General features: G+C 32.3%; 1 pseudogene; it reads left to right on the top strand.

Moving 5' to 3' along the window:
- Positions 1-6,362: 6,362 nt before the first annotated feature.
- Positions 6,363-8,224, top strand: LOC115970631 (annotated as a pseudogene).
- The last annotated feature ends 253 nt before the right edge of the window (positions 8,225-8,477 follow it).

Raw genomic sequence — 8,477 nt, 5'->3', positions numbered from 1 at the left:
CCGAATAAAAATTTGAACCAAAATGTAAGACCAAGCTGATTATAAAAGACCGGGAAAAAAAGGGCCTATAATGGAGGCCCAGTTAGAGAAATAAATAATGTGCATATTTGAGTTCTCCTAGTTAAAGCTTGAAGTTTTGCTAATAAGCTAGGTAAGCACTTGGACTAAAGAGAAAATTAATGAATTAAATTACACCGAACTTATTTGAGGCTTAATGAAATAACACTATTTCCTTTCCCCCTTGTCCCCTCTCAATGTTTCAAGAAATGACATTTAGATAAATGATACTTCACATCTTAAAGTTTGTATAAATACAACAAATAAGTTCATACCCTCTCAAATTATGACTTTCCTAACAAAATATTACATTTTTAACTAATTGTATTTTGATAGTGGATATTGCCACCAATAAATATTATGTATGTTTAAAGATAATAATAACAATGAGAGAGAGAGAGAGAGAGAGAGAGAGTTCAAAGTAAGGTTTTCTTTATGGGAAATGCTAACGAGTGCCTTTAGGGCACTAGTTAAGAGTTCAAAGTAAGGTTTTCTTTATGGGAAATACTAACGAGTGCCTTTAGGGCACTGGTTAAGAATCCAATTAAAGAAAGTTTTTATGGGAAAAAAAAAAAACAATTAATGTTTTGACAGTTTTTTTCATTTCCCATAAAAGTGATGTCAAAACTTTCCTAAAATTGATTGTTAATGAGTGCCCTGAGCACTCGTTAGCATAACCCTTTCTTTATTGGACCATGATTGTTTCATATAAAAAAATTCCACTCCATACACGCCATGTGTAAAATGTGAACATGGTGTGTAAGGAGGTGTACACTATTAGTATAAACTAGTCGCTAACCCGTGCTATGCACGGGAAAGTTTGACAATTTTATTTTAATTATTATACATATTTGTTTTCTTTATTAAGTACTAATAAATTAAAAAATATCTATTAATTTCATATTAACATGATATAATATTATATATGTTATCTGTAGAGTATATATGAACAAATAAATCAAGGTTAATAGTAACTTGAGGGTTATTTCATAGGTTCATATAACAATTTTCACATTAAAATTGCAACAATATAACAACAAAAACTCACATACAAATAAATACGAAAATAATTTGTTTATGCTTGTGTACTTCCACTTCTCATAAATGAAAATCTCCATTACTGTATACAGTCGTATCTCTATATTGCTGAATGTACAGAGGGATTGTATTTTTGTATGATGTAGTCTCATTTTTCACCTCAAGGTAAAGTTAAACATGGCTCCAAACAGCAACAAAAAGTTGTTTTTAGGCCCTTAGCAGTGTTCTTTCTTTTCCATGGTATACTCCCAAAAGTGTAGCTAATATGCCTTGAAAAAGAAAATAACTTATAATCTTCCTTGACAATAACAAACAATAAAAAAGAACTCCTTATGAAAAGGTCCACTTAACAAAATAATAATCATATTCTTTAGTTTCACTAATCCACAGTTGAAGAAAAGTGAGGTTTTAATATTAGAAAAAAAATACAGTTTCCACTTGTTTCTTTCTTCACCCTTTTAACAAAATCCTCCATCTTATAATTGATGCAAACATAAGCTCCACGATCCTTGCAAACACAAGCATAAATATATTATACATGGAGGTACCATATATCATACATAGTTGTTAATACTATCATCAATCAGATATATTGTCTAACTTCTCTTATCATAGATATTTCAGATTTTTTTTGGGGGGGGGGGGGGGGGGGAATTAAAAGAGCTACAATGGCAACCTTCTAGGTTGGACCATGTTGTCCTTTATTTTATGGTTGTAGTCAATAAAAATCAATATTAAGCAAGCAAGAATTTTAGTTCAAGTTGATCAAATGATGCGCATGAAGAGTGGCAGAAAAACATCTTTGAATGTAAAATAGGATTCCACTCATCATATCATAACTTAAAGATTACTTCCAAATAGCTCTATTAGAGACTTGCAGTAGAATTTAACTTGCATTTTCTTTATGCCTAACATCATAAAGAGGAAAACATGACTTAATATACAAAGAAAACAGAAACTTGGGAAGAGAACAACTTTTTGATAAAATAGTATTAAAATTACTACAACTTGAATCCACCCAAAAAATTACACCCATGACAAACTAAACACTTTACAATTGAATAGATATAGCATAGCCTCCTCTAATAATACTTTGCCACTAAACACCCTTGCATTTTTCTAAATCCAAATATATACATAGGCAGCCCAAGCCAACTTGAATAATGAGGAATTACGTTTAGGATGTAACCAACTGATTTGAGGACTAATTTGTACATGAGTTTTGACATCTGACATGATTTATATCAATTTATAAACCAATAACCCACAAATTGGAATAAAAAATTAAAAATTATTAATTTCAAGAAAATATCTAAAATTAGAATGTAGCATAAAACCAAGAATGCACAATCCAAACATAAATCAAAAGGTGTGGGAATGAACACATTAGCTGGTCCAAATAATTATATTTCCACTATTTAAAACCACGACAGCATATCCCCAGTCTGCATAATGCAAAAATGCACACCTCAGGTACAATGTCTAAGATATTTATGATTATTGCGATACATAAAAGTAAATAAACATAAATACAAAACTTAGTGGGTCATCATCAAATAGTTTATGATAGTTCATCTATACTATAATCCCAGTACCTGTATAGGCTTGTAAACTAACATAAGTGCAAAAATGTCAAGTAAAACCAATTGCTCTTAGAGGCCTTTTGTCAAACACTTAGCATATATAACCAAGAAATAGAACTTGGTTAATCTAGAGGTGTTGTAATAGAGGGAAGCAATATTTCCAGTACCTAAAGAATATTTAGAATAATGGAATATACAAATTAGAAACATATTGATGCCTCCTATTAGAAGCAAGCCTTCCAACATTATTTCTTCATTGGACCAAGTATGGCTTGATCACTTTTTAGCTCAGATACAATGTGAAGTAAAAAAGTGTGACTTGTTCTAAACCCTTTCGAAATACATTTAGGGGATATATGGGTGTTCAACATTCTATAGCAAATCATATAATTATCTCCAATTCATTATCATCGAAGGATGAGGATTCATTAGCAATTATGTTGAAAACAAAGAATGAATGAAAGATAATTTTGGGCTGAGATCTTCATTATTTACATCAAAAGAAGAATTGCTAAGCATGAAAAGCCATAAAGTGTTGGCTTCAAGGAGATTTATATGCTTATACAACAGTGGCGGTGCACAACAGAAAAGGCTAACTGTTATAATAGTGCTTTTTTTTGCTTTGTTTCTGCTTCTCTATTTCACCAATAGACATGATCTCTATTTCAAGTAATTCAGCCTCAACATTGCAAGTGAAGGCTGTGGCCAACCCTAGGAGTATATTGCAAGGAGTAAGGGAATCAATTAAGATAGGCCATTCAGTTGCACACTCTATTGTCTCTGCATCTTTGTACTACATCAACCCCTCTAATTCACAAAGCCTAAAATTGTGAATTAGAGATTATTAAACAAAAAAAAAAAAAAAAAAACAGTGAAAATATATATGAGAGCGTGAAAGTTTGAATTTTTTTTGCTTCTTCCTCCCCAAACAAAAAAACAAAAAATAATAAAAGCGAGAGCCTAGAGACTACAGTAAACTAAACCAAACAACTGTATTCAGCTCATTCTTATTTCTTACGTCAAAAAGGAAAAACAACAATCCTTCTTATTTGTTTCTTTCTCAGCAACCAAACAGAGAAAGCACAATCGGAAAACTGACCTGGTTAGCTCAACCGAGGAACTACTCTTTCACTTTTCACTCCGATCTTCTACGAAAAAAAAAAAATCAAAGCGTGTAAAACACTACTTTCTAACCAAACAAAACTTAAACAAAGAAAATAGAAAAACAAACAGAGAGAGAGAGATAGAGAGAGAAACCTTTGGTTTAGGGCTTTGGGTCGAGGTGAGGTCCGATGAGCAAAAACCCTTCACAAATCCGAAAATCAAAATCAGTAAAATTGCAGAGAAATTAGACCCAAATTCATTCTCAACGAAAAATTTTAAATTTGCAGAGAAATTCCCAAACTCTAATGTTAATGCACAAATCCACCATAAATGAATCATAAAAAAATCATACCTATCGAATTTTGAATTTATCTGTAAATCAAAGGCTCACAAATCAGTGCCTACACAGAAACCTAAAAAAGAAAAAAAGAATCCAAATTTACAAAGGGAAGGAAACCACATTAAAATTGCAATAATATAACAACAAAAACCACTATCAGAAATCGAACTGAGAAATTTTAGGGCAACACTCACTTGGATGTGCGGAAACTGGAGAGGGACTTTCCCATTGATCCAGGATGGTTTGTTCTTGAAGAGGTATTGTGAGGCAGCCTAGAGAGAAGAAGGTTAGAGAGAGACGGTTGATTATTAAATTTGGGTTCCAAGGGAGGCGAGAAGAGAAGGTTTTAGGGAAGTATTGGTTTTAGAGAAGAGAGAGGAGAAGAAGATGGCGTTTGGTATTCTTTTCAGAGTTGGGTTTTGGGGAGAAGGGTAGAGAAATAGAGAGAGGATTCAGAGTTGGCTTTGTGGAAAAATTTGACTACGGTTAGTGTGGCTATCGGGTTTGCTTTTCACGTTTGTGGAAAAAAAATTGGGTTGCTTATTATTATTATTTTTTTAATTTAATTAATGCTGACGTGGAAAATTGTGGAAGCTCCAAAAGCTTCGGTTTTATATATATATATATAGATTAATAATTTTCCTTAATCATATTAATAAAACTATCAATCTCTAGTGTAGATATATATATATTAAAGATAAAATAAATATATAAATAAACTCTTACCATTATCTTTTTCATTTGTTTCTTTAAAAAAAAAAAAAAATCTTTTCCATTTACTATTTTACCCTCAAGTAATGGTTACATATCATATCAAATAATTGCTTAATTTATTTCTTTTGGTGAAAAAAAAAAAAAAAAAATACAGTTAACTACACCTTATAGGACCGCTAGAGCCTAGAGGATACAAATAGATTGGGTGGGTTTTTCTTGTTTTTTAATGAATTGGGTACAGCTAATTCTCTAGACAATTTGGAGCTGCACTCCACCGTCGATGCCGCTTACCAATTGGAAGGTTGGATCAAGGTGTTAGTGCCCAATTCAAAGGTGATAATGGTGTCAATTTTCATTTAAAAAAAAAAAAAACTACAAATGTGCATATAATAATTAACATACTTTCCTAGCTAGTTATCTATTGAATATAGAAAAGGTCCTACCTAGTGCATCCCAATTTTATAGGTCCAAGGGAAGTGATGATAGGCAAATTATATTCATAATAAACTATATACTGTTTAATAATCCTTAAGAATGTCTGATATGAAAATATAAAATGTGACATTTCCGAAGGAAAAATGTAGCTTCAAAAGCAAACAAACACTAGAATACAGAAACTTGAGAGCCTCATGCGAACAGCCTAAGCCCATTCATAACATTAAACAACAAATTCCTTGACTTCCAAGGCTGCCTTTTGTCTGCACCATAAGACTCCTTCCTTTCTGCATTGAAGTCTCCGAAATTTTTGCCTTCTTCTTGCCAGTGGCGGAGCCAAGAAGTTTTATTTGGGAGGGCCACAATTAACATAAACCATATATCTAAACAACAAAAAACTCAAGAAGAAGAAAAACATTTGTATCATTATCATTATATTTAAAATGCTTTGAAGAATTCATTTTATATTTTATGTTTCTATTTATTTAGATGTAAAAGAATACTAGATCATTGTATATTGTTTACTCTATAATTTATAAGTTATCTGAATATTAAATAAAACACAGTTTTTTTTAACAATTTGCTGGTAGCCAATTATTGTAATTAAATCAATTATAAATTATAGACATATGGTTAAAATGATTGAAAATTACATGGAATAATAAAAAAAAATTACACTTGGAAAGATATTATTACATTTTACACACCAAAAACAAAACAAAAAAAAAAAAAACTAATGCTATTTACAACCTAACACACACACATATCGTCACTCTTGACATATATTATGAGAGGACTATTACTTAACTATTTGTTGACTATGCTTATACTAAAAGGTATTTAGAAATTTAATAATAAATAAAGGGGGCCAAGTTGTATTTTCCCAATTAGTTGTAAATATAATTACATCATATATTAAAATAGATATTTTTCAAAATATTTGGGGGGGCCTAGGCCCCCTTTAGTCCCTTTAATCATCCGCTTCTTGCTTTAACAGCCAGTTTTTTTCTTCATTCTTCACTCTCTCCCACTGCATATACACCATTTCAATTTGTCTTTATTGTGTTTCCACTTTCCTCCCATAAGGAAAGATGATATTCTGGAGATGCTTTTGTTGCATCTATCCAGAAGAACATCAGGAGATCAGGTATGCTTAATTTGATTATATTCTTATGCAATTGCTATGGTAATAAATCCATGTTATAGTTATAACCAAAATACTTCAATAATTGTTATTTTTTCTTTTCTTTTCTTTCTTTTCTTTTTTTTTTTTTTTAATTTTTTTTTTTTAATTTTAAGTGAAAGCAAGAGTAGGGAATATCCATGGGATATATACTCCCTTAAGGAGCTACTTCTTGCAACAAACAACTTCCATCAGGATAACAAAATTGGCGAAGGCGGTTTTGGAAGTGTTTATTGGGGTCGAACAAGTAAAGACACTGAGGTTATTAGTAAAATTATAACTTGTCTCAAAAACTTTAAACATTATTCTTAAATAAGTATGTCTATTTTTTCTTTTTTTTCCTTTTTTTTTTTTTAATTTATTTAATTATCTATGGAGTCTCGGTTTCCTTATCTATCGGCAAGATTTTGTATGGTCGGCCATGCAAGATAAGTATGTACTTTTTTCTTTTTCTTTTTAATATTGAATTGCCCAAGTTGTTCTTATATACAGATCGCTGTTAAACGACTAAAGGCAATGAGCGCAAAGGCAGAGATGGAGTTTGCTGTGGAAGTTGAAATTCTTGGTAGGATGAGGCATAAGAATCTCTTGGGTTTGAGGGGATTTTACGCTGGTGGGGATGAGAGGCTAATTGTCTATGATTACATGCCTAATCATAGCTTGATCACCCATTTGCATGGCCAACTTGCTGAAGATTGTCTACTAGATTGGCCTCGGAGAATGAGAATCGCCATTGGATCAGCAGCTAGAAGGTTTAGACTAAGTAACTAATACCTCTTTTTTTTGGGAGGAACAAAAAAAAAAAAATGATCAAGCTACTTATGAAGAATTCTACTAAAACCCACTAATTTTGAACTATACAGACCGGCCAAAAATGAAACTGTTCAGAGATTCTTTTGGAAATTTTATGCAGCATGCTTGTTTCCCACAGTATCATGAAAATGAATACATTAATTTGAATTTTGTTCTTAAAAATTAGATGTTTCCCAAATTGTACTTGATTTTTAGCAATACTTATCCAACAAAGCTATTAACGCAATAAAAATTCACAATAATTTCACATCTTTCTTAAATTAGCCTACCATCTTACATACAGCTCCACCACAATGTGCAATTTCAATTTTTTTTTAAATACTAATTTGGAAATTTTATGAATTTTTATTAGGTGCCTAGCATAACTCTCACTTGTTTTTGATATCTGTTGCTTATTGTTAAGTTACTTGCACCACGAGGCCAATCCTCATATAATTCACTGAGATATAAAGGCAAGTAATGTCCTCTTAGACATGAGTTTGAAGCAAAAGTTGCTGACTTTGGTTTTGCAAAGCTAATACCAGAAGGTGTTACTCAACTACTAGAGTGAAGGGAACCCTAGGATATTTGGCTCCTGAATATGCCATGGGGGGCAAGGTTTCTGAGAGCTATGATGTCTATAGCTTTGGTATTTCACTTTTAGAGATAATCAGTGCAAAAAAGCCAATAGAGAAACTCTCTGGTGGAGTGAAGCATGACATTGTGCAATGGGTCACATCCTATGTCCAAAAGGGTGCATTTAATCACATTGCTGACCCAATGTTGAAGGGCAACTTTGATCGAGATCAACTGAAATCGGCAGTCATGATTGCTATGAGATGCACTGATGGTAACCCCGAGAACCAGCCGAGCATGATAGAAGTGGCGGAGTGGCTTGATGGTGGTGTTGGGAGGAGGAAAAAAGAGGTATCTTATATGGAAGACACTGCTGAAGAAGAAGACGAGGAACAAAATTGATACGGATTTGAAGGGTTTGAAAATTGCAATGGAAAAATCTGATGTGAGAACGACATGGGCTGAATCGAAAATGAGATGATAAAGTTGATCTTAGTTTGTCGAATTGGAATGTGTTTTCTTGGCCTAAAATGACTTGGTTTTCCAAGACACAGATTGGAGGTCAAGAGGTATGATACATACCGTCATTTCTATTTTGGTTCCTTTTATGTTCCACCATTTGATTTATATATTATGATTTGCGTGGAAACATTGT

The sequence above is a fragment of the Quercus lobata genome, chromosome 12 (genome assembly GCF_001633185.2).
Source record: "Quercus lobata isolate SW786 chromosome 12, ValleyOak3.0 Primary Assembly, whole genome shotgun sequence".
Taxonomy (NCBI): domain Eukaryota; kingdom Viridiplantae; phylum Streptophyta; class Magnoliopsida; order Fagales; family Fagaceae; genus Quercus; species Quercus lobata.
Note: the sequence above shows the minus strand (reverse complement) of the source record. Positions and strands in the feature narration are given on the sequence as shown.